Source organism: Meriones unguiculatus, chromosome 2 (assembly GCF_030254825.1).
Source record: "Meriones unguiculatus strain TT.TT164.6M chromosome 2, Bangor_MerUng_6.1, whole genome shotgun sequence".
In the NCBI taxonomy this organism is placed as follows: Eukaryota; Metazoa; Chordata; class Mammalia; order Rodentia; family Muridae; genus Meriones; species Meriones unguiculatus.
Genome location: NC_083350.1, coordinates 187,853,393 through 187,880,425, shown reverse-complemented (window position 1 = coordinate 187,880,425; position 27,033 = coordinate 187,853,393). Strand labels below are relative to the sequence as shown.

Below are 27,033 nucleotides of genomic sequence, written 5' to 3'. Positions count from 1 at the left end.
TATAATGTTTTATACATATTCATCTTGTGTAACGAGCAAGCTGGGGTAATTAGCATATTATAATTTCAAGCTTTAGTAATTTATTTGTGACAAGATCAGTGGAACCCTGTCTTCTAGTTATTTTAAAATGCAATAGTCTTGTTAACTGTAGTCACCTGCTGTGTCAACACCAGGATTTATTCCTTCCATTTACATATTTTATGCCAGTGACAAAGCTCTCCTGTTCTCTTTCCCCTTCCTCTCCCAGTCTCTGAGGACTAAGGTCTGCTCTTGGCTTCTGTGATATGAAGCCTATGTTCCATGTGAGTGAGGTCATCCAGTGCTTTCTTCCTGGGCTCGGTTTATTTCCTAAATGTGATGTCATCCAGGTCCAACGTGTGACAAATGACAGGATTTCATCTTTTTTCATGCCCAAAAAGTAGCCCATTGTACATGCGTAGCCATCTTGTAATAGACATGGGGTACAGGTGTCCTCTTACGGTATGGATTTCATTTCCTTTGACTGTCTGCCACCTGTAGGTCTTGCAGGACTCTAGATCGTGTGTAGTTTTGTCTCCAGTTTTTGGGGACCACTGTACTGTCTGCCGTCATGGCTGCACTCATTTACATTCCACCAACCACGCACAGAGGCTCTGGCCTCTCTGCAGCCTCACGGCGTTACGGCAAATTGATTCCTGGTCACAGACATTTGAGCCAGGTGCGTTGATATCTTCCTGTGGTTTTGATTTGGAATCTCTGGTGATCAATTCAAGGGTGCATTTCTTAAATCACACCTTGGCTGTTTGTATGTAACAGTGTAAACCAGCTTTAAGCTACCATCTTGGTAACTACCCTTTTGCCTGCCAGGTGAACCTGGCACCATTCTAAACCCTGTAAGAAAAACAAAGTCAGTAAAATAGTCAACTAAGAATTTTTGCAATGCCTACACTGCATTTTTTTTTAAGCAGTGTTGGTCATGTTGAGAGGTTCTGAAGGAAGCCAGCTCTATGCAGCTTCTCCATCCACCATGGGGCCCCTTCTATCTCAGCACCCCAGGACCCTCTGCTGGCTGATGCTATGGCTCATCTTTGTTCATGAGTCTTTAGCAAACTGTACCTGTGCAGCTGTGGGCACCTCCCATGCTTTCTTCCCCTCTTGGCACCATCTTTGCAGCTGCTTCTTACCCGCTCGGTCTCCCGAAATGTGTGTCTTCCTGTGAAAAATGATCTGTCTGGTCAAAATTGTTTGGTCTCTTTTAAAATGAGATTCCTTGTTTCCTGCTGTTGAGATGTTGGGTTCCTTCCATGTCTTAGACGCCAGCTCCGGGTCAGATGGAGAGCCTTCGTGCTTCCTCTGCAGCTGCCCTCACCATGCTATGCCACCGATGGTGCAGGGCCTTTTAGTTTAATGAAACCTCATTTGGTCTGGTTTTCAACAACAACAAAAACTCCTTGCCCAGGCCAATCACTTGAATTGCATCCCTGTTTTGTTCTGGTTCTTTCATAGTTTTGTGCCCAACTGTTAAGTCTAAAGAAGACTAACGGTTTTAGTTTGTTTGTTTGTTTTTGTTGTTCGGTGTTGGGGATCAAATCCATGGCCTGCCCATACAAGGCGAGTGTTCACCATTAAGTGAAACTTCTGTCCCTTTAACTCCTTTTATGTTGATTTTCATAATGTGTAAGATTCGAGAGAGGGGTCAAGTTTCACTTGTTATACACGTAGATGCTGAGTTTCTCGAATTGTTATCTTGGTCACCGCTCTTTGGCTGGGAAGGGCCATCATGACAAAGGCAGCTCCTAGAAAAGGAAGTTTGTGGCTGGAGGTTTGCTCAGTCTTAGAGAGAAAGTTCATTATCATCACGGCAGGGGGTCATAGTGTCCGAAGGTAGGCTGCTGGGAAAGTAGCTGAGAGCTCAATTTACTTCTTGATTTGCAGGCAGCAGACAGAGGGGGGACTGGGCCTGGGATGGTTTGAAACCTTACCACTCTTCTTATCCAATGACACACCTCCTCCAACAGGCCACACCTCCTAATCTCCCAAACGGTTCTACTCCCTGGTGACTAAGCATTGAAATATATGAGTCTATGGGGGCCATTGTCATTCAAAGCACCACAAGGATGTACTAAAGAAACAGACTTTCTCTGGCATGTTGGCACCCTTGGCACAAAGGCTGTTGAATTTTATTTGGATGTTGGGGTCAGGTACGGAGGGTAGGGGTTGGGGCATGGCTTTGTTGGTGGAGAAAATGCCGGTTTCTCTCCAGCTATTGCCACCTCTGTGGTGCTGAGATACGGTGGTACCCACTCAGGTGATGACGCCTCGAGAGCCGTTTAGGTTGGCACGGAGACCTGTCTGGACAAAATGACAGCCACTCCATGCAGATGGCAGGAGCACATACCCCGTGCGACACTCAGAGGGCAGCTTTGTACAGGACAAAGTCAGCAGTCTTTAGCATTTCCCATTTTCACATCCCACGGGCTCCGCGAACGGCAGAGCCACAGTGATGAGGCCCAGGAGCCGCGTTTTCTTCATTGCTGGGAAAAAGATCGCTTGTGTCTGGGTCCTCCCGCCACCTTCTGAGCTTCCTCCCCTCTCCTTCTGAGCTCGCCAAAGTGAAAAACCTCAAGACTCAGCACACACGGATTTCACTGTTGTTCAAACAGGAGAGAGTTCTAAAGCTAGAAGCTAGAAACCTCCCACAGAGAAGGGAAGGAAGCGGATCCAAGGGTCTGGTTGGATTCCTTTCGAGGAAACTCGGAAGTCTCTGTTGGAAGGACAGTGTCCACAGCAGCCCTGACACTGAGCTGCCAAAGTCTCAGGCATGGCCAGGATGCCCTGGCCTAGCATACCCATTCCTTCCTGTTGAGTGTGTAAAAAATAGAGTGTGACTCTATTCCTGGAACTTTAGATTATCACTCCCCACCTTGGCAGCCTCTGCTGCCAACTTAGACCAGTTCCCAAGGACGAGAGGGTGTTTGCTGGAGTGCTGACTCTTGTTTGATGGTCTGCCCACGTCTAACAACCGAGCGGCCTCAGGCTCGACCCGGAGGTCCTCTCTCTGCATGCTTCTGCAAACATGAGACCATCTTGCAGAGTGCGTTTTGGGGCCAGCCCTCGCTGAAGCTCCACATTCTTCCTACTGTGGCCCAGGCTACCTGCTAAGCAGCACCAGCTGTTCGGACCCAGGACCAGTACATCCAACTTCTGTCCTCTAGCTTGACAAGTCTCCTGTCGAGAATCTATTTATGTAATCACCATGTAAATTTCCTAAAGGTAGTTTATCTGATTGTCTTTCTATTCCAGAACATTCCTGTTGGCTCTTGTTGTTTCAACCAATTCGCTATTCTACAAAGATTTATGCGAGGATGGAGAGAGGGGGGAAAAGAGACGCTAATGTATTCTCCTGAACTAGCTCATGGCATAGCAGAAAAATCATTAAAGGAAAATTGGACACATCATGAGCAATATGGGTGAGGCCAGCATTATGAACCGTAATTGGTTTATACAACAGTGACCCATCAGAATGTTATTTTATGAGTTATTATCATTAGTAATTACATTGTTTATTTATTTGCTGCTCTCGAGATAAAACCCAGGGCCTGGCACATGCTTGGCAAATGATCTCCCATGGAAGTACCTTTTTTTGGAGACAGAATTTCACTGTGTAGCCTTGGCTGGCCTAGAGTTCACTATGTACATCAGGCTGGTCTTGAACTTATAGAGATCTGTTGCCTTAGCCTCCCATGTGCTGGCCTTAAAGATGTGTGCCACTACGCTCAGTCCCATTTTATTTATTTTAAAATTATATTTATTTATTTATTTAATGTAGATGAGTGCTCTATCTGCATGAACATGTGCACGCCAGGAGAGGGCGCCAGATCTCAGTACACATGGCTGTGAGCCGCAGTGTGGTTGCTGGGAATTGAACTCAGAACCTCTGGAAGAGCAGGCTCTTAACCTCTGAGCCATCTGTCCACCCTCACTCCCTCTCCCATTTTATTTTAAAGTGTATCATTCTCATTATTGTAGAGTGACAAGTTAGAATTGAAATTACCTTTCTAATATATACTTATATATAATGTTGACAACTTATTAAGTAATTACTCTATTTCTCCCACAAGAACTTTTTAAAAAGGATTTTTTTTTTTTTTTGCAATTTTTAAAAAAATTGTCTCTTGCCAGGTGTGGTGGTACATGATTGTAATCCAGCACTCAGGGGGCTGGATGGATTTATGAGTTTGAGGCCAGCCTGGTCTGCCTAGAGAGTTCAGAACAGTCAAAGCTTGTTACACAGAGAAACTCTGTCTTGAGAAAAAAAAAATCAACAAAATAATTTAGCTCTTACTGTGTCTAGGAGAAAGGTCCATGCACAACACCCAGACACAGAATAAAACAATTGCAGCACGCATCCTGCTGGAAACTGCTAAGCAGGTTCTGGGCAGGTGTCAGACAGTCTACAGCCAGGGTGGCTGACTGATGGCTCCTGGGACCCAAGGGCTTGTGGGTAACTGGGGAGAGAAGCAGAGCAGTCCACGACTGTGGAGAGCCTGGGCTGAAGGAGCTGGAGTTTGGCTAGCTCCAGAGAGAAAACAGGAACTACACAGGCCGGCTGTCTGAGGCAGGTGGGCTGGGTGTGGCAGGGGGTGGAAGCATTTGCTCAAGACCCAGAGCAGTGCCAACCCGAAAGTGAAGTGGTCGCTGCAGGGTGACGAGTGCTGCAAGGGTCCTGAGCGGCTCACAGAGCACAGATGACCAAGCCACCATGACTGCTGGAGCTGGGGCTCTGCCAGGTTTCTTTACAGAGAATGAGGGCTCGGGGCTTGGTAGCTACCCGTTAACATGTGTGCTATCATGCACCAGTTAGAAAATGGCTTTCATCTGAGTTTTAAGAGAATTCAGGCTCCTTCCTTCCGTCTGTCACCACTGTCTGTCTGCTGGCATTCTGCAGCCTGCTTGCTGTTCCCCACATTTAAAAGGACTTCGTGTCTGCCCACAGTTTTGTTCTTTTTGCCAGTGTAGTGACATGTGGAGAATTCCATCACTGTTGTTCAAATACAGTTTGGGGAGACAGAGAAGGCAGGTTTAAGTTTTGAGTCTGTACGGTAGGCCCAGAGCCTGCTGCTGTGCTCTTGTTTGTTTGTTTCTTCTTGTGACGTCACAAGGCAGTGGTTCTCAGCCTTCTTAATGCTGCAACACTTTAAGACAGTTGTTCATGCTGTGACTCCAAGAGTAAAATCAGTTTTGTTGCTACCTCATAATTGTAATTTTGCTATTGTCACGTACTGTGATGTAAAGATCTGTGTTTTCCAGTGGTCTTCGGCAACTCCTGTGAAAGAGTCATTCCACCCCTAAAGGAGACTTGACCCACAGGTTGAGAACCACTGTCATAAGGAAACCACGAGCCTTGCGCATGGCAGGAAACAATCCACCACTGACACACAGCCCAGCCATCTTTTTGAAATATAAAAAAGCCTGGGAAATGGCTCCTCGGTAAAGTGCTTGGCTCACAAACCTGAGGACCTAAATTCAGTCCCCAGAATTCAAGTGCAAAAGCCAACTATGGAGATACTTACTGGTCATCCCAGGCGAAGGAAATGGGAGTCCTTGAGACTCACTGGCCAGCCAGCCTGGCCTACCCGGCAGACTCCAACCCAGTGAGAGACCTAAAAGATTCCTTAGGTGACACCTAAGCTCGTTCTGTTCTCTGGCCTCCGAACACACACACATGCACGCACATACACACGCAGCCATAGGCATGCCTGCACATGAATATCTGCTCACACATGTAACATACATGCAATCAAAGTGTTTCCTATCTCTAAAAGTGAAAGCCCGTCAGAGCTTAGTCTGGAAACGTTTCTTTGGATCCACATGACTGGCTCCCACAGCTTGTGTATCTAGTGAGTGGTCTGTACTGCCTGCCCTGTTGGCGCCTGCTCTTCCTGGGCTAATGGTGCTGTGAATGGAAGCCTGTGTTGTCCACGGAGGGTCACACGTGCTAGTTACTACGAGAGCTAAATTTTGTGAAAACTCAGAACTTGAATCCACAGGAACATCTGTTTCCATGACTTAATTATCATTCCCGTGTGTGTTCCCGGTGTTTTCAGCTGTTTACACCGTCTCTACACCTGTAGGGGTCGTTTGCATCTGTAGTCTACTCCACTTTCCTGTGCTGTCCGGTGCGGCCTGGAAACTGAGTCCGCCTCAGTTATTGCACTGAGCTTTTGGAACACCTTTTAGTTTGTGATCCTTTTAAATATTTCTCTGAAAAGTTTCTCCCAGCTCTTTCCCTCCGGTCCCCTCCTTCCTTTATTGGCCTTCACTGACGTAAGCGGAGTCAGCTGCCTCTGTACTCTGGTGTTTCGGGGATTTGCCACAGTTTCAGTGTTCATTCATTAACCATTTAAGCCACTTGGCCCTTTTCAATACACAAACTCACACTTTCCTGGCAGTCTGTGAGGAAACACTCAGCTTTGATCCTGTGCTTGCTCTGTCCTCTCTACTGGAACTCCAGCCCCGTGAACACCCACTCGTGTTCTCCCGACTTGTGAGACTTGCAGCCTCTGCTTCCCGGGTGGGACAGCTTCAGACTCCTTTCCCGCCCCCAGCATTGTTCCCGTGTCTGAGTGTGCTCTGTCTTGTTTTGTGTTGACCCGGTGCCTTTTTTTTCTGGAAGCCTGGGGATCTACACGGGCAGACTCTGTCCCATGACCTGGCAGTCAGCCAGGTTTTCTTTGAGTGACCCCCAGAAGGCGTGTGGGAAGGGTTTTTCTTTAATGGGACCGTTTGGTTTCTTCTCAGCTAAGAAGCTCCCTGGTGCTGGGGTGATTCAGGGTGGAGGCTTGGCCAGCAAGCTGGAGGCCCTGGTTCTCTCTTCCACATCTCTTCAGGGCCGGGGAGGGGTGCTCCGGAGGCGCTTCTCATGTGGGCAGGAAAAACTGGTTTCTGCCTGTGTTTGTTTGTTTTCTGAGACAGGGATTCTCTGTGTAGCCCTGGCTGTCCTGAAGCTCATGCTGTAGAGCAGGCTGCTCTGGAACTCTGTAGCCAGGCTGGCCTGAAACTCAGAGCTCTGCCTGCCTCTGCCTCCTGAGTGCTAGGATCACAGGCGTGCGCCACCATGCCTGGCTTGATTTCTGTCCTTTTCAGATCGTGCAAGGAAACCTGTGCAGGCACATACCCAGTGTGACCTTAACTCTAACCTCAGGCTCCCAGACCCAAATTGGCGAGCGTGTCTACAGAGTAAATGTCTTCTCTAAAGTGAAAACGGTTCAATTTTCAATGTTGTCTTTTTTCTGTTTGAGCTCATGTGTTTGTGCATGTCTGTATTTGTGTAGGCCTACATGTGTGTTTGTGTGTATGTGTGTGTGCATGACTGTACTTATGTAGGTACACACGTGTGTGAATGCGTGTGCAGGTGAACACACATGAAGCCTGAGGTTGGTGTCAGGAATCATCCTTGACAGCTCTCCCACTCCACCTTATTCACTGAGTCAGGGTGTCTCAGTGAACTGCAGAGCTCACCAGTGTGGTCTCTCTGGCTTGCTCTGGAGAGCCCTTGTCTCCACTTTCTGAGGTGGAGTCACTGATGGCCACGAGGCCCAGCGGCCTCCATGTGTTCTGAGGATCTGAAGTCCAGTCTTGATACTCCATGGCAAGCAATGTAACCAGCGAGCAATCTCTCTAGCCTCATTTTTCATTACACACACACACGCACACGCACACGCACACAGGCACACGCACACACACACACGCACACACAGGCACACAGGCACACACCCAACTCTACTCTAGGGCCTGATGGATGTAGTGGTGAACTTAGCAGTATAACAACGTCAGGAGTACAGACCCTGCGGCAGCCGGTCGGCTCAGCTCTTGGGTCTCTTCTTTACTAGCAGTGGATCCCGGTCCGTTCCCTCTAAAGCCCTGTGTTGGTGACTCAGGGTCGCACAGTGTCTAGGAAGATGAAGGGCATAACTGGATTCTCTCGCTTTTTGTTCCTCGCAGTCAGTTCTGTATTTTAAGAATATGTTTTTTTTTTGTTTTTTGTTTTTTGTTTTTTTTTCACATAGAACCAGGCCAATGAAGGCACAAAGGGCTCCCTGCACACAAATGTGCCCTGCTGAAGAAACCCACTGTTTCCAGACTTGGCAATCAGAAGGAAAGGGCTCTCAACAAACAGCTCATTGAGGGTATGCCGGGATGTTAGCACCATGCCATGACAAACCTCGACATGGAAAAACATTCTGGATGAAGGTTTTCTGTCACAGAAAGATCAAAAGCAAAGAAACCATGGGTGTTCAAAGTCTTGCTTCCATGGCTGACTTTGCAGTGGGGTCTTTCCTAGAGGACGTGTTTTCAGTTCGGCTTCAATACTTAGAGTGAGCTGGGTCCCGCTCAGCACTTCTTGCCTCTGGGGGAGTAGAGAACGGGGGGGGGGGTGCTGTAGACTGCGTCCATGGAAAGCAGGGGAGAAACGAGGAGGGAGCTCTGCAGAGACAGTGAGGAAATGCAGGGGAGAGAGGACAGGCTTGGGCCAAATCTACACCGACAATGCTTCGGACAGTAAGAAAGGGTCATTTGTGGTTCCACCCCTCAAGGGGGCCAGTCTTGCAGAGGCTGCTGAAGCAGATATTTTACTGTCTTTGTGTTGGTTTCTTGAGACAGGGCCTCAGCTTCTCACCCTGATTGGTCTTGAACTTGCGTCGGTCCTCCCGCCTCCATGCCCTGGACGCGGGGTTTGCAGATGTGAGCTTCTATCACGGGATAAAGCCTTCTCTCCGGAGTTGCTCTTCTGCATATTCTGGCTCAGGAGCACAGACTATGACAGAAGGTGCTGATGCTGGAGGAGCCTTGCCTGCCATCTGTCTTCCTCTTGGTATTCCTTGGCTTATCTCTGGAGATTTCTGGAATAAAGAATATGGTTAGCTGTACGTAAGCACACATCTGAAAATGGAGAACAGAGTGGGTGTGTAGGGGCCATGCGTGGGCTTCTTTCAGGAAAGCTATCCCAGTGACCCACCTGCTTCAGAGCGCTTACACACCACGCTTAAATGCACACCCAACAGATGTCCTGTTCACTCATCCAATGAGCCCCAGAAAACCACGGACGGATTATCAGGTCCTCCAGCAGAAACTGTATGTTAGGCTCTGCTCACCAAAACTGACCCGGCAAGTGAATTTTGATTTAATCTCGTTTGTTTATTTGGGGCAGGATTTTGTGGGTGGGTGGGCTGCTGCTCTTCCTGCCCCCACTTCCCAGTGGCAGCAAGCTTTCAATCTGTGATTTTCCTTGTGTGATCTACGTTTTATAAAGCACACGGCTACACTTCTGTGTGTGATGTATATGTGAATACATAAGAACTTGTGTGGTGTTTCCTAGACCATAGAACTAGTGAAGATTTTTAAATTGATGCACTTGCACACATGCACACACGTAAGTGCGCACACCTGAGTACAGGTGCCCAAGAAATCAGAAAGGGCATCAGATCCCTGGAGCTAAAGTTACAGGAGCTGTGAGCCACCCGATGCGTGGGCTGGGAACCGAACTCAGGCCCTCTGGAAGGACGGCAGACACACTTAACCACTGAGCCATCGCTGCCACTCCTGTCTGTGAAGATTTTAATGCTCAGGAAACCCCTTTGATCCTCTGATGTCACTCTGTCCAGAAGGCCAACTTTGTGCCGTATTCTCCGGCTTCTGGGCAGCCTCCAAGTGCCACTTGCTTGCATTTTCAGTGATGCTTGCATGTCTACATCTGACATCCCTCCACGCCTGGGTTCAGTGCATGTGGCCTACGCACATTTCCCGCTGTTGCACGGTACACGCTGTGTGCAACTCCGAGTCCCTCCAAGATGGCCACCCCCACAGTCCAGGCACCCTGATTTCATCCACATCTGCAGGTCACAAGTGTGCTGGGGGGCTGTCCATGGAGGAACCAAGAGTGACGACAGCTGGTGAGTGATGGCACATTTCCAGCCTCTGAGTACCACAGTGAATGGCTTGATTGTTGGAGACAACAATATTAGGTTTTTAATGGAAGAAGCAAAATGAGAAAGGGAAGGAGGAGATGGGGGAGGAGACAGAGGAGGGTGAGGAAACAGATTGAAGAAGAGGAGAAAAAAGAGGGGAAGGGGAAAAAAGACAAAATAGGACCAGACTTAACCCAGTGAGACAGTAGCTCGTTCCTAGTGGAATAAAAAATTGAAAATATCCCAATATTAGTCACCATGCCCCTTCCCACTTTTATGGGGAAGGAAAAATATATTTAGAAAAATCAGTAGGATTATATGGCATTCTTTGAGCACTGGACTAGTTAGCTTTATGTCAGCTTGAGACAAACGAAAGCCATCTGAGAGGAGGGAACCTCAATTAAGAAAATGCCTCCTGGAGCTAGTTGTAGTGGCTCACGCCTTTAGTCCCAGCAACTCAGGAGGCAGAGGCAGGTGCATCTTTGGTCTACAAAGTGAGTTCCAGGACAGCCAGAGCTACACAGAGAAAACTTGTCTTGCAAAACCATAAATAAATAAATAAATAAATATCCCCCAACCAAAAACAAAACAACAAACACACAAACAAACAGACTGCAGGGAAGTATATAGGGCATTTTCTTAATTAATGATTGATGGGGGAGGGCTCAGGGCTGTCCCTAGGCCAGTGGTCCTGGGTTGTGTAAGGAAGCAGGCTGAACAAGCCACGGGAAGCAAGCCAGTGAGCAGCCCCCTGCCTGGCCTCTGCGTCGGCTCCTGCCTCCAGGTTCCTGCCCTGCCTGAGTTCCTGCCCTGGCTCCCTTTGGTAGTGAACAGTGACGTGGAAGCCAATAAAGTTTTTCTCCCCAACTTGCTTTAGTCATGGTGTTTCGTCACAGCAATGGAAACTGTAAGACAAGCACTAAATGAGACAAATAAGCAGGCCCCTCCTGGCGAGCCCCAGGCTGAGGGAGGGGCTGCGTGGGTTCAGCTGTGTGTGGCAGGGGGCCTACATCCCAGCATCTGTGCTGATCAGTGCTGGTGTTTCATCCCACAGTCCTGACTCAGCTACCCCAAACACAAGCTAGCAGGCACCAGAGGCTGCCTTTTGACGACTGGTACATCACCTACGGGGTAAACGGTCAGCAAGTTGTGGAGGTGTTATTCCTCCGAGGACATTTAGCAGGGATGGGGAAGGGCACTTGGGTTAGGATTCACACAGCTGCATAGAACAGCCCCACCCAGCAGAACCAGCCAGGTCCCTGTCCCTTGTTTGTGTTCAAAGCAATGAAACAGGACATTTTTTTTTCTTTCGCTTTTTAAAAGCTGTGTGTGTGTGTGTGTGTGTGTGTGTGTGTGTGTGTGTGTGTGTGAACATCAACCATGGGCATCTTTCTCAGTTGCTCTCCACATAATTCCTTGAGACAGGTCCCTCACTGAACCTGGGGATCATTGATTAAGCTGGACTGGCTGGCTAGAAAACCCTGGAGCTCTTCCAGCCTCCTTCCAGCTGAGGCAGGTGCCCATGTGTAAGTGCCGGCCATCTGACCTCAGGCTCTCATGCTTGCCTGGAAAGCATTTACCAACCGAGTCATCTCCTCAGCACCCTTTCCTTTTGGGGTCCTGGAGATCAAACACACAGCCTTGCACATGCAGAGCACACGCTGAATGCTGGGTTGTACCCCAGTCTTGCACATCTTCTTCTAGTGACACAAAGGGCTGCTGTAAGCCGTCCAAATAGTGCTGATGTCAGCAATGACTGTTGACTCTATCTGTAGCGAGGCAGGACGAGGCTAGGCCTATTTTGTCTTGTCTTTTGTATGTACCATTCATAGTTAATCTCTAAAGTGAGTACCGGTGCTATGGATTGAATAAGCGTCTCTCTAAGGCCACTGTGGATGCTCCGTCTGCAGCCCTTGGGCCTGCTGGGACATCCAGACCCCATGAGGAGAGCTTTGTTCTGTCATGGGTTGCTTGCCTGTGGTGCTGCCTGACCACAGGCCAAACCTTTCAGGTCTAAGTAACCTCGGCCTGAAATGTCTGGCCCCTCCTGCTCTTTCTCAGCAGGGTTAGTTTTCTTGGGGTGCTGGGCCGGGGGGCATGAACACGGAGCTCTCTACATGCTTGGCACAGATGTATTAGGAATTCCAGCCTGCGCTGGGAGACACAAGTGAATGTCTGGGTCCAGTGTGCGAGGGGGTGATGACGGGCCTTACGATAATGAGGGAGACTCAAAGCCACAGTGATCTTTAGATGGAGCAATGAGAGAAAAGTAAGGAGGTAACACTACAGATCTGTATAGGGAAATACTGGGGAGGAGGAAGTCAGGGAGAGGGACAGTTAAGGCACAGCACAGAGACAGGCCATGCTGAAGGCTGAACTTGACCAAGGCAGGAGCAGGTCAGAGGGCTTGTGGGTGTGGCATCCCATGACACGGGAGTGGGAGGAGGGTGGATTTTAACCGGGGCACAGTGCACAGTGATACCTGCCCCGCTGTGAGCGGGTTGTGACCAGTGAGTAAAAGCTCCCTAGGAGTTAGGGCCCTCAGCTCCTTCCCTGCCCTGTGCTGGCATGGAGGTGCTGGGTGCTGGAAGGATGAGGACTCAGGAGGGGTGGGGCGCTGAGGTTTCTAATTCCTGGTTCAAATCCAAGGGAAAGTCTCTGGCTTCCGGCAGGACGAAAGCTGGTTCCCACTCTCAGAGACCCTGCAGTCCCCGGCACCTAAGCCACTGCAGCTCCGTCTGCACTGAACCCACCATGGCTTCCCAGCCCCTCTGGCTCCAGGTCTCAGAGAAAACTGGCAGCTGCCAGCAGTTTCCTTCCTTCCCCTCACACTATTAGTGACTGGTCCTGGCACTGCAGTGTGACGATGGACCCTTTCACATGGAGGAGGACTGGCCGGTGCCTTTCACTTAGGGGAAATGACTGCACCCTCTCCTGAGTTCTTTCCAGCTGGCATTGATACCTGGGGTTGGTCTTTGAGCTGAGAGAGACAGAGAGAGAAAGGTACCTCCCAGTCAGATGGGGCTAGGCACGGGCCACCCCATGTGTGTGGAGGAGCAGGGCATCCTTAGCTGCAGACCAGGCAGGTGGCCTCAGCTATAGCGTTGTCAGCAGCCTGCCCACCCCAGGATTCCTCCAGAGCTCCTGACGACAGAGGACAGTTACCTTAGCAACAGACACATCTGTGCCTAGTTCATTAGTTTATAAGATTCATGTCTTGTAGTACAGTAATAAGGATTAAGGTCAGCAAGGCTGCTGGCACCATCAGGAGGCCCGCACCTGTATAACCACAGATAAGAGGAGTTTTCGAGGTCAAACAGATCTTGTGTCCTAAATCCCCTTTATCGGGTACATAGCACTGTATCAGAACAAAGCATAGTCGGCTGTTTAATTGCTATTTGCATTTAAGAAGCTTGCATACTGAAAGCTCCGAGCTCTCAATAAACGGCACGTGTTCCCCCCTCCCCCGCCACCTTCCTCCCACCCATCACATTAAGGAATCCATTGTAAGTGCGATGCCAGCTGCAGGAGTGAGAATTCTGACACTACAGTGACAGGGGTCTTCCCGGTGCCTGGAACAGGGTTGATGCCAGGAAGCAGATTTGGGGAGTCACGGAAAAGGGCATTGCACAGTGGACAGAATGAGCTGAGCCAGAGGAGCTGCAGTGCTCAGGGTTGGAGGCCAGGCCTGACAGCAGGAGGAAGATGGGCTTGGAAAAGAAGCAAGGGATACATTCAAACCACGAAAAAAAAAATGCTTCAGGTGATAAGCCTGCTAATTACCCGTGTTGATCACGCCTACTGTAGACATGAATCAGAACACCGTACCTCATAACTACAAAGAAATATATGTCACTGAAAAGACCTTTTAATCAAGAGTCATGGTGCTTGGAATGGCAAAGGCAACATGTGCAAACGAGGTATGTCCTTCAAGGTTTGGTTTCTTTCTTCCTCATTGAAGTTGAGAGTAAAACCCAGTGACAGAGCACTTGCCCAGCATACATGAGGCCCTCGGTCCCAACCAACCATGGCCCCTTCCCCAAAAAATGATACTCGAGACACAACAAATGCCTGCATGATCCTGATTTGATCCTGAATCAGACATTATTGGGACAGTTGGACTCTGAAGGTTGTGTGTAAGGTTCCAGGGCTGAGCAAGCACTGTGTGGGAACTCTTGTCCTCAGCCTTAGGAAATGCACACTGAAGGGATATAGTGTAGGCTGTTCCTTGTAAATGAAGAGGAGAGGGGAGGGAGGGGGGGGGGGAGAAAGAAACAGTGGTAACTGAATGTTAAAGCTACTATCCCTGACTAAAGACAGCATAGTAGTTCCTGGTTTTTGCTGTCATTTTGCTCCAATTTTAAGTTTATTTATGCTCTCAATTATATTTGTCAAGAGTCAATGCAGTTGTGCTTGAAAGTTCCCAATGGGTGCTTTGCCAGGAGTGAAACTTGTTTCCCTCTCAGACAAGAGGCATCCACATGAGGATGGGCCTCTGTTCCATTTCACTCGCTGGCTAGGCATTTTCAGCCGCTGGCTTCCACGGCAGTCTAAGGTGTTCTTTAGTGCAGACCAGGAAAGGGAGGCCTGTGGAAAAGAGGCGCGGGGAGCAAGATGGCTTCTGATGTTAGAAGACCTGTTTTCTCACAACTGTTACTCTATATTTTCACTTAAACTTCTTGGGCCACAATAGTCTCAGAGCCATCGGTAGGTGTAATCAGTCAGGGATAATGTCTTTATTCTGGATAGTCTAATGGGCCTACTTACATCTCAGCAGTTTCTTGGTCCCGAGTGAAAAAAGACCCTGGCTTCAAGCCCCACTGTGGCAAAAAAGGGAAGGGGTTCTGGAAGAATAGTGGGCAATTATCAGTCTATCCAGCCAAGCCCCAAAAGAAGAGTGCGTTGCCCTGGCAGCCTCTGTGAGGCTTGTGACCCTAGAGCTCTGCTGGGCATCAGACTGACCCAGCCTCACTCTTGCTCCTCCACCTCTGCCATGGCTGATGGGCACCCGCAGGGTGTGTTCACAGCCCTGCCGTTTCAGACAGACTACACTCCCACGCCACTGACCGGGCCAAACTCCACGGGCCAGCCACTCTACTAGTTAAAGATTAACCTGTCACCTGGCATTTACCCAAGAGGACAAGCTATTTTTAAAACCAGAGGTGAATATCTTGAGTAAGAAGAAAGACTCCAGAGCCTTCTGGCAGCTTCCCGGGTACGGGAAGAGTGGGAACAATCTTTGTGCAGTTGATAGTGGGCACAGAGGCCTATTCTGTAGAAAGACAGAGATATGCTAATAGCAGTCTTTCTAGTCTGTCAAGGTGCTGACTTCCAGGCAAGCAGTAATCTTTTTATTGAAAGAGTATCATTTCTGGAGGAGGGAGGGAGGGAGGGACAGAGAGAGAAGAGATTCTTAGTCAAAGGAATTTGAGAATCTTGTTCCATATACACCCGGTACAAAGACATGTTAAAGGCTTGGTAAAGAATTCTTAGTTTCCCAGACTTAGCTGGGCTCAGTGGTGCACACCTGTAAACCCAGCACTCTGGGAGACAGAGGCTGGTGGATCTCTGTGAGTTCAAGCCCAGCCTAGTCTACAGAGTGAGTCCAGGACAGCCAAGGCTACACAGAGAAACCCTGTCTCAAAAACAAAACAAACAAACAAAAAGTTTCGCAGACTTATTCCACAACTCTTTCTTCTTCATCCTGTTTGCTTCCGAACAGAAGCTTACCTTGGGAATACTGCATCTCGGAGCCACATGGGAGCACCTGCACTTGCATTCTCAAGAAGTGATTCTGAGCTCCTCTCACTTTGAGTCTTACAGAAAATGGAGCCCAAGTCTTAGCAGTGACAAGGTTTATTCATGTGATGGACTGGACACAAATTGCGGTCTCCCTGAGGAGGGGTTTGACACTTGGGATTTGTTTGTTTTGTTTTTAGGTCTATTTTAAGGGCACGAATGGATTGCTTCCATGCATGTAGATACACCACATGGTTTACCTGATGAACTGATGCCCTCAGAGGTCAGAAGAGGGTGTTTGTGAGCCGCCACGTGGGTTCTGGAAATGAACTGGTCCCCTACAAGAGCAGCAAGGGCAATGACCACTGACCATCTCCCCAGATCCCAGATGAGAGTTTGTAAGGGATCTTTATTGGTGGGCCATAGTGTCTTGCCTGTGACTCTTAGGTCATCAAAGCTGCAGAACTCAAAGCAGGGACCTGAAGGCAGCCACCCAGCCATGCTGGGCCAGGGATTTGTCTTCAGAACAATCTACTTGCTGGTTCCATGTGGTTAGCTGGGAGAGGACTGCAGCCCGGAGCTCTCTCTAGCCTGGGAGCTACTCTTAAGAACACCCCACAGCTGCATGGAAGTAAAGAGATGACGGCTGTGGTCAGCTTCCACCTGAACCCAGCCACGAGTAAGAAGCATCCGCTCTGTCCTCAGAGAGCCGAAGGATCACCAGGCAACCTTGCCTCTGTGAGGACAGTTCAACAGCCGGAATGAGTTGTCCACAAGAAATTAGGAGGCTCAGTAACTCCACCCACTTAGGGCCCATTTTTAACAGTTTTGCTTTCCTGTAACAGGTTTTGTTTTTTTCTCTTTTTCTTTTGCATAGTGTGCAGCCTCATTAACTTTTACCTTCCTTAGGATGAAGGCTGTTATTTCCATCAGGACCCTGAGGCTCTAGGCCTGGGGCTGGCCAGCTAATTGGCATGTGGGCTCTTTGGTGCTATATCAGTGTTGTCAGGGTTGGTAGTCTTTGAAAGGCAAACTTTGGAAATTGTGCTCTTAACCCAGAGATATTATAAAAGAGCCCCTTGGGAACCTTCATTCCTACTCCCCATAAGCAAGAGCTTAACCACGGAGCCATCTTCCCAGCCCCTGGATATTGCACTCATGAAGGCACTATCATGCAGGCTGTGTTGACTGAAGTATCTGTATGACCCTGCATATTAAAAGTCTACTTATCTGAGCACTGTCCTGATGGAAGGAGAGCCTTTGTGGGTTTTAGTCCCAGCTTTTGGGATGGGAGGATAGTTCCGGAGACTAAGGAATAAGTGGTCATGTGACTGCCAGTGTCAGGATCCGTGACAGGAGATCTTTTGGACTGTGAGAGGCCGGTGGCTACCCCACCATTGCCCAGTTTCTGGATGCCTCTGGCTTTCTGCTGTGCATTGGTTACTTTCGAATCACCAAGGTCCAAATGCTGGAAAGAAACAAGGAAGGAGCGGCTTCCTTTGGCTCCTGGTTTCAGGGGATGTCAGTCCATTGTGATGGGAAGGTTATGATGAGGCTGAGGAGGCGGGCAGCTCCTGTGCACAGCAGCGGTGTGGAGTCGTGGCGGCAGGCTCGTGTGCAGTGGGGGCTCCTCACGGGACAGAGAGATAGAGAGAGAGAGAGACACAGAGACACACACAGAGAGAGAGAGAGCTTATGGAAGAGTTAGGATGTATACATCACTGAGCAAGAATGTGATGCCTGTGGGGACAAGAGGGAGCAAAGCTACACTAGAGAGACATGGGACCTTCAGCTCAGGAGGGGTTCCAGCCCAGGAGAGAGAGGCAGAGCTGAGCCAGCAGGGGCTGCCTTGGCCAAGCACCAGCAGCAAGGTGACCTGACGACAGATGTTGACTTTCTCCAAGCTGAAGTCTGACATCAGAGCTCTTGTGTGTTTCCTGGAAAGGGTGCTCTTTCTGGCTTGCGGGGTGGCGGGCGTGGCTACATTCCACCTCATCACAGTGTACCCACAGGGCCTTCCTCTGCTGTTTCCTGCTCGTGAGTTTGAGAGAGGGAAGAAGGGAAGAAGGGAGATGGGGAAGGCGGAGATCAAAGGGAAAGGGGTAAGCACTCTGATGTCCCCTCTCAGAAAGACACTAAATCCCACTGGGTTGGAGCCTCACCCTTAGGCCCTCGCTTAACTTAATGACTTCTGGTCTCTAAACAGCCTCACCAGAGCTCAGAGCTTCAACGTGCATGTGGTGATAGGAACAGAAGTGCTCGGTCCTTAGTGAGGAGGATGAGGATGAGGGACTGCAGACACCCAGACCCCGACTTGGTAGTCTCGGCTGCTCTTGGTCACTGCAGTGGCCTTTTGGCTCCACCCCCTGGTTTCGAAGCCGACTTGAATAGAACAAAACAACCTTAGAGCTTTCAAAACCTCCTTGGCTTGCCTGTATTCCTCCATACAACCTGGTGGGTTCAGGTGCCTCAGGACAGTCCGAGTGGGGGTGGGGGGTGGGGTGTTTCCTACCTCCTCATCCTGCCTTTCCGTCTGCAGTGGTGCTTGCACCTGTGGGCCACACAGCTCTGTCTTCCAGCTTGAAAAGAGCCGGACTGAGGCTAGAGGCCTAGCTCAGTGATAGAGCACCTGCCCTCCTCATGAGAGACCCCTTGTGCTATCCTTAGCATGGCAGAACAGGAGCCAAGGTGAAGCTTTACTGGAGGGTAGCTTAGCCAGTAGTAGTCACTGATTAGCCAGTAGTGGGCACTGAGCTACTGCTTCATCCCTAGCAGCATACTCAGCAGCACGGACCATCCCGGGATGAATTCTGTCAGTCACAGGGGATAATCCTCCACTCTCAAAGGATTCTTTCAGACTCAGAGAAACAACACACACACGAACACACACACACACACCACACACGGCCACACAGGAACATCACAAGGAGGACTGCAGCACCAGAAGGTGATTTCACCTAGGAGCCAGTTAATAACAGCCATGCTTGTCCCGCCCGGGAGAGTCTGATGACAAATGCTGGTCTGGTGAGGCACTGACCGGGAGATCTGAATGTGCACAGGCAGTGGTTACTAAACTCGACCTTTCCTGTGGACAGAGGTGCAGGGAACTGCCAGAGTGGTGGTTGTGAGCACGTAGACATCTGACAGCATCGAGGTATCGGGAGCTCCAAGAATGAGGAGCCAAGTGGGATGAGCTCAGCAGCCAGGGCCGCCGCTGAGCCTTCCACAATGCCCACAACAGCCTCCAACAAAGGACTGCTCACCCCAGAGCACCAAGAGTGCTGAGGGCAGGAAACGCAGCGTCCATTCGCAGGAACATCTGGAGCATGGTGGAGTATGGCGTTGGGTCTTTTGACGTCCCTGGGTCTCAGCTTATCTACCTGTAATGTAATAGTATCTTAGCTTACATTGGCCTAAACATTATGGGATTGAGTGACGAGAGAGCAAAATAAGTGTGTGCCTCCAGACAGTTTTTTTTTTCAAGGGCTTTTGGGGCACAGTTCCTAAATGTTGGGCAAATCTGTGGAACTATTTCACCTTCTGGCCAGAGCTGGAAGGACCTAGTCCTCTGGGTGTTGTCACTCAGGGACAGAATCTCCTGAAGTTACCCAGGACGTCAGACGCCAGCCAGCAGGCCTGGGCGCCTCTTGCCAGGCTTGTCTGTGCTGCCAAGTCCTGAAAGAAGTACAGCTTTCCCAAGCCTGAGCAGGGCCATTGCTCCAGGTTCTCAAGCCATACCTCCTCCTCTGTCCTCGTAGGCAAAGCACTGCTCTTCCAGATGATGGCAAACAGCCGGGCAGGAGAGGATGGGCGGAAGCAAGCTTTGTCTGTGCAGGGAAGGTGGCTAAAGAAAGCACAAACCATCAGAGTGATGACGTCACAGCTCTCTGCATAATCCCCTCACCATAAACCAGCAGACCATGCTCAAGCACCGTCACAGAAATTCCAGTGTTAGACAGAGGGGCCCTTTCTCTCCACCCCATGACAAGGAAGAAGCAAGAAGACCACTGAGAGAACTTGGTGCTCATTCTGGAGGTTGGTGGAACATATGGCTGAGAAGAGAGGAAGGAAAAAGGAGAGGGGAGAAGGCTGGTCCAGGAGCCACCACGTCCCTCATGTTGCCCAGCTGTGGAACAAGAAGACAGCGTTTACCAGAGACCAAGCAAACCTCCCCTGAGCCTGTAATAGGAGCCACGTCAGGGGTCCCTCTCCAAGGGGCTGAAAAGAGGGTGACTGGATCTGACAAAGAAATCCTAGATGAGGCACCAAGGGTCAACGTCAGCCAGAGAAACGGAAAGCACACCACAGGCATTTCTATAAGAGGTTCAAAGCAGGGCCATCTTCAAGGCCCCACAGACTTTCAGGAGACTAAATGCCAAGTTCTGAACAAACATCCTATTCTATTGGTACCCAAGGACATGATAATCATCTCCCACCCTTGGGCCAACTCCAGAAGGAAGGAAACCATGAAAGATGGGAAGGGAGAAGTAGACTATAAAGAAAGAGAAAAGGCCAGCCTTTCCCTCTCCTCCCTCTTGAGGCTGCAAGCATGCAAGGGCTGGGGAGGACGTCCCAGCGGGTGAGAGGATGAAGCTGTTATTGGCCTGGGAGAAAGTTCTACATCTCCTGGCAGCTCTGGACCTTCCAGAGACTCCAGTACAATCATTTCCAGCCCACAGTTCCTAATGTAAACAAATCCACAACACGCATGTTCCCATCATGCCCTCCGCCCCTGCCTCCATGCCCTTAGGATCGCTGTGCTGTGTCTTCTGCTGTGCTTTTTTGACACGCTCCATCTCTGTCGCCCAGGCTGGCCTTGAACGTCCAGGCTCCCATGCTCCTCAGTCTTCTCTCCAGTCCCTGGGGCTGCAGGTGTGTTCCACCATCCTGACTGTTTTGCCTGTTCCTTGCTGGGCCAAGGATGACTCCCGAGGTTCTGCGAATGCTTGCCGAACACTCTACCACTGACCTCTGCACCCAGCCGGCTCTCTGCTTGGTTTTCTATAAACACAACCAAACGGTGCACGCTCCTGTGGCTGGCTCCTTGACTCAGCTTTGCCTTGGAGCTGTGTTCACGGTCTGTGAATCGGTAGCTCAGCTTTGTTGCCGAGTGGGGCTCTACCACAGTTGCATTAGTCTCCTTCTTCCAGGTTTGGGCTGTTAGTAACATATTTAGAACAATCTAGATGTGTTTTCATTTATCCTAATTGGATAAAAGTGACACTCCTAGCTTTGAGATGCTCGCTTCAGAAAACACTGAGGCCATCTGCACTCATGTATGTAAACCCAACCTCCTCACATACTCACAATTAAAAGTCATTTAAAAATAAATTTCAGACTCATGACAAGTTCCTTTCTGCTTGCTAATAGAGTCTGGGGGAGTCTTGTAGGTGGCGAGGTATGTTTAGTTTCTCAGAGCGTTGTCCACTAATAGAAGAATGAAGGATGTGTCAAGCATAGTGGCACATGCCTTCGGGCCCAGCAGTCAGGGGCAGAGGCAGGTGGTTCTCTTTAGGTCTGAGGCCAGCCTGGTGTCCACAGCAAGCTCCAGCCAGGGCCATGTGGAGAGACTTTGTCTAAGCAGAGGAGGAGGAGCAGGAGGAAGGAAGATGAAGTCTACGCTGAGAAAGGCCAGAAGGAGGTGGGATGAGGGCAAGGACAATCTACTGTGGACAACAGCCTGAAAAAGGCGAAGAGGCAGCAGGCGGTGTGAGGGTGACTTGATGTGCACGGCGACGCATGGCAACAACAGCACACACCTGCTGACGCCTAGCGACGCTGTGCTCAGCACGATGCTAAGTACATCCCGTACCTTACCCCACATTCCACGCAAGCAGCCGTGGGTAAAAGTTCATGTTATCACCGAACTACATATGATGAAAATAGAGGCATGAAAAATCTTCATAGGGAGACGGTTCAATGGGTGAGAACACTTGCTGAGCAAACGTGAGGACCTGAGTTCAAATCCCCAGCACTCTTGTAAAAGGGATTGAGTGCCTATAGTCCCAGATCTTTGAGGGGCAGAGATGGAGGGATTATTGGGGCTTTCTGGCTGTCAGCCTAACTCCAGGTTCAGCCAGAGACTGTGTCTCAAAAGAACACAGAGGAGAGCGATGAAGCGGGACATCAGATATCTTCCTCTGGCCTCCGATCACCCAGAGAAAAGCCTTAGCTTAGCTTGTGTAGACCATGAGCAGGCACAGCACAAGCCTGGCTCCAGGCTGGAAGTGCCATCCCAGGCAAGAAGAAAATGCTAAGTTCAGCAGCCAGCACCCACTTGATGCTAAGAAACAGAACAGAGATGCTCGCGGTCCTAGGATTAATCTCAGCACCAGTGAACAGCAACAAAGCAAGACTCAAAAGCTACATACTGAGGGGTGTGGGACATCTCAAATGGAAAACACTACAATGAGGACTCCACAGATGACACGCAGGCTTGTGGGGGTTGGGAAGGAACCAAACCCGCTCTGTTCTTAGAGAATGCCCACAGAAGGCTGCTGTGAGCTCTAGTTGCAGGGAGAGCTCGCTGGCTGACTTCCCTGCCCCTCTCTTCCTTCCCACTCCCTCTTCCTGCCCTTCCTTCTTTCCTTTCCTGCAATTTGTGTGTGTAGGGGGGGTAATGCTTTTTTTTATTTTTCCATCAGTCAGTTTGCATCATGAAGCCATAGACAGGCAGACAGATGGAGGATTGTTTTGTTCACTTGCTTCTTTGTTTCAGTAATTTCTGCTACCCAGGGTCTCACTGCCTTGTAGAGCATTGCAAGCCTTCCCAGGTGGAAGATTTCTCTGACAAATACCACCTGAGGCCATCATGCTACAAGTCAGGCCTAGTTTCTTTCAGTATGTCCTATGAGGACACTGGAAGCGCATCAAACACTCTTATTGAGTGCACTGTTACTTTATATTTATATAAAAGTGCTGAATTTTTAAAGTTTGAAACTTTGATTCTTATTCATCTCTTTCATCTATTGCCTTTTGCCACCCCCTCTTGCTGGCTGCCTGCTCCCCAAGTGCTCCCCGAATTCTGCTTTCACCTTGCATGGATTACTTTAATTTCCCTTTTTCAAAACCTTCTTCTCTACTCCCTTAAGCTCTCTTCCTCCCCTCTCAAGCTTCCCCTTCTACTTTTTTTACATGCACATACTCACATGCCCCACAGAGAAAAAGGGAAGGAGAACCAGAGGCAGAGACAGAAAGACACACACACAGAGAAATACGAGTCCAGAGGCCAATATGAGAAGAAATATGTAGTACCTATCTTTCTTAGCATCCACCCCCCACGCCCCACCCCACACACACCATCACACACCCCACACCACAACACACCACCACACACACCACCACACACACACAGCATGGGAGCTGAAGGCAGAGCCTGCTGAAGGACTAGACCTTGGTCATTTCAGCTCTAGAGCTCAGGCCCACAGGCTCTCCACTAGGAGGCCTTCCCTGGAAACACAATGAGATGCCAGAGGTCATATGGTCCAGGTCTGGCCTTTGGCCTCCCTCCCTCTGGTGCTTCTGCTCTTCTTTGCTGTGGTAAACTCCCTGAACCAGCCTGGGGGAGCAAAGGGTTTATTTCATGTTACACTTTCCAGGTCACAATCTAGCAGTGTGTGACGTCAGAGCAGGAACGTGGAGCGTAAATCACGGAGGAATGGTGCTTTCGGACTCGTTCCCACTGAGTCCCGCTTAGCCATCCTTCTTACACAAGCCAGGACCCAGGGGCAGTGCAGCCCACAGTGGCCTCACCCTCCACATCAAATAGCAACCAAGACAATTCCTCACAGACATGGCTGCTGAACAAGTGAAACGTCCTCTTCCCAGGCGACCCTTGCTTGCTTGTGTTAGTTGGCAACAAAACTGACCAGGGCCCAGAGCTGCGTGGGAATCACGGTTTTAGTGTGAGGCACCTACCACAGGTGCGTGTGTTGAGGGCTTGTCCCCAGCTCCCTTCCTCTCTTCGTACCTCCTGTCACTTTCATGTTCTTCCCTAGTGCCTGGGGCCTAGGAACTGTGGGCTGATTCTTCTAAAACCACGAGGCAGAATAAGCGCTTCCTTGGGTCATTTACATCCAGGACTTTGTCCCAGCACTGAGAAAGCTCACGCAGTAGACCTGATGGGTTGGGATACTGGCCTTTTACTTCAACGGAGGCAGCCTGGTGGCCTTGTCCTTGGGTGAAGCAGAGGAGCGGTGGTGCACCGTGCTGGAGGCAGAGCTGCTCAGCACCCATCCCACCTCAGGGAAGCTCCAGAGCCTGTGGATTTGCACTGTATGGAGAAAGGAAGGAAGCAGCATCCGGGAACTGTCCACACTTTACTTGGGAAGTCGCCTCCACAAACCCTCTTCTCCCCCTCCCCCCCAAGTATCTGCTGGCGTTCCCTCAGAGGAGAACTTGGCTCCTTCAGGAGCCGCACATGAGCTCCTTCCTTGAAGGAGGCCTGAACAGCCCCGTGAGACCTTAACAACCTGCCGACACAGGAGCTGACACGAAATAGAGGCGTCTTCCCGCACAAGGCAGGTGAAGATGAGGCCAGCTTCAGCCCTGAACTCCTCTGGGTTCTGCTAGGAAAAGTTGCCCCTGACCTCAGGGGACTGTGAGGTTAGAGACCCCAACCTCAGCAAGCTGCTGCTCCCATCACAGGGGCGTCAGCCTCTGTGGGAAGAGAGGCTCACAGAGAACCTTCTGCAATGTAGCGAGGTCTCACCCACGGGCCTCCTGTCATGCAGAGCCTGTCCCTTTGGAAATTTGGGAACCTCCATAGGGTCCAGCCTCCCACTGAGCTGATAAGGTGCTGCGGGATAAGGGAGAGCTCGTTCAGCCCATCCCCCACCCGGGCTTGCCTTCCTCAGACATGGAGCCCAGACAGCGTGGACTGCAGCGTGGACTGACTTGGTCGTGTTTATAGCCAAAGCTTTCTTCTGGGTTCTTGGAACTAAGACCTAGAACCCCAGTACATCCTGAAGTGGACCCTGTGGCTATCATTTTGGGCACTGGGGACAGGAGAAGCGGAAGGCAATAGGGCGAGTGGGGTGGGTTGGAAAGAGAAGCATTGACTTGAGGGGAGCCCAGGGGTCCCTCTGCAACGTGCTTTCTGAAGTCCGGGTTTTAGGAGTAGGATTCAAGCCATACTTGAAGGGATTGACCTGGTGAAGACAGTTGTTAAAGAAAAGGTCAGAGTAAAGAGAACCTCAATTTAAAAAAAAAAAAAAAAAAAAAAAAAAGGCCATTGCCCTTCCTGTTCAGTGCTCCTTACTCCCTGTCTCCCCTGCTTCAGGGTGAAACACAATATCTTAAGCAAACAGAGCTCAAAGAGGCTGGTCATTGGCTCCCATTGTCCCCTGATACCGCAGCCCCTCCCTCCGCTTGGCCTGAGCGGACAAGCGGTTTATGTTTTTTGCAAGGGCCACCCTTTAACTCACAGCCTGGTGACTATAAGGGGCTCATTTGTCTGAGGGCTAACGAGGGCTGAGCTCCCAGCGCCGAGGAGGCCGGGCGGTCGCTGCTGCCCGGGAGTGGCCGCGATGGAACCCAGGTAAGAACTTCCGCGCGTGCGAAGAGCCGTGGGCTCGGCGGGAAACGAGCTCTGGGCGAGTTGCTCGCCTTTTCACGGTGTTCAGGTCTTGTCTGCACCGACAGAGGGAGGCGAGGCGGTTACCTGAGACTTGCCCAGCAAGCTTACAGGAGCCTGGTCCTCCCGGGTGAGGAAGGAGGGAGCGCGCAGGAGCGGGAGGGAGAGAGAGGCAGCTCTGACCCCCAGCAGCAACTCTGACCCCCCGGCAGCAGCTCTGACCCCCCCCCCCCCCCGGCAGCAGCCGCAGCGCTGGGCTGAGCTGCAGACGCCCTCCCCTCCCCCGCGCTGCGGGACTCCCGCGCTTCTCCTGCCCAGTGCGCCTGTTCACGGGTTACCTCTGCCGCGGGGAGCTAGCCTGTGCACCCCAGCCGACCCCCTTTGGGAGATGGAACGTGTTTTAGTATTTTCAAAAGGAAGGCGTAGTGAACGCGTCATAAACAGACCCATTCAGTAAATGTGGGAATGGCTGTGAGCCAGCAAGCTGCTGTAAAGTTTAACTACCTCGTAAAAGTGCTCAAAGGGTACTTGGAATAAGGAAGAGCCCGGGGCGAATAGGGAGTTTGTCCTTGATTACTGAAGTGAAGAGGCTGGGGCCGGGGCGGGGCGGGGATGGGCTGCCCGGCGCCCCTCCCTCACCCCCTACCTGGAGGACGCTGTGGGGTGGGGAGCCTGCCCGCCGCCTGCGCAGCCCTGCTGCTGTCTACGCCTCAGGTTCCTGGCTCGGTTTGGTTCCCTCCTCTTAGCCGATTCGGCAGTAGACACCTGTCCTAGCACAGAGCTATGGCTGCACCCTAGGTAGCACCCGGCCAACCGCCTTAGAAACCCCCGCCTCCTGCTGGGCCCGAGAACCGTCCGCGGCCGCTTTGATCAGACGCTTGCGCCTTCCCGAGGAGCCCGGTGCTCTGAAGTCAGAGACGCGCGGTGTTTGATGTGGGTGGCGGTCTGATAAGCTGGGGAGGGAGGCTGGCGCCTCGGGCCAGTGTGGCTGTGCTTTCTTAATCTCTGGCCTCTCCCCAGGATCTGGACGCTACCTGGACACGGGACCTTTGAAAATGTCAAGCTTTTGAGCACCAGATGGAATTAGATCAGAACGCAAAAGTCAGTTCGCAAGTCAGTTTGGACCCAAAGCAGCACCGTGTTTAGTTAATCGGTGAAAACAAGGCCGTGTGCCAGTCAGCAAGGGCTCTGAGTGAGTGCTCTGAGAGCCCGGACAGAGGGGGCTGCGTGCTCCTTAGAGCAGGCTAGTAAAGGGAAGAGCTGACTGGGAAAATGAACTCCAGACTGGCCTGGGTGCAGTGGAGCCAGGGGGAAAGGGAGGGGTGCGCATCACCTACCTCCCAGCCCCGCCCCGAAAACTCTGTTGGGGACACTGCATTCCCACACTCTACCTTCACCCGAGACTGCCAGCTGTAAATCAGCAGTAAATCAGGGGTCCCTGCAACCTGGAGAGGTTTGGGGACTAGTGTACCTGCGTTTAACGCTGTGCTGTAGCGCGGAAGTTCTGTGGCTCCAGTCAACTGGGGTGTTAAAGATTTGTAGAGCCCAGGGAAGTGTGTTTATGTCTACAGGCAGATCACAAAGCGTGGAAGGAAGAACAGAAACAGCGGGTGGAGATGCGTGGGGTAGAACTGGGCTGTGGAGGGGCCTTCACAGGCCCAGGGGATGATATTGGTGGTTTGGTTTGGTTTTACTGAGACTTCATTACCCAGGCCGGATTGGTTGGGTTATTGCCACTGGGGATTGAGTCAACCTCCGGAAACGTTCTGCCCC

General features: G+C 50.7%; 1 protein-coding gene across 4 annotated transcripts in view; it reads left to right on the top strand.

Moving 5' to 3' along the window:
- The window catches only part of Trim2 (tripartite motif containing 2), a 131,676-nt gene that overhangs the window by 3,839 nt on the left and 100,804 nt on the right, over positions 1-27,033 (top strand). The window contains exon 1 of one of the 4 annotated variants that reach the window (XM_060378505.1): positions 25,075-25,224. The exons of the other annotated variants lie outside the window; for them this stretch is intronic. The gene's annotated coding sequence lies outside the window, so the exon portion shown is untranslated. Of the gene's footprint in view, positions 1-25,074; positions 25,225-27,033 lie in introns of those variants that run through there. 4 annotated transcript variants of the gene reach the window in all.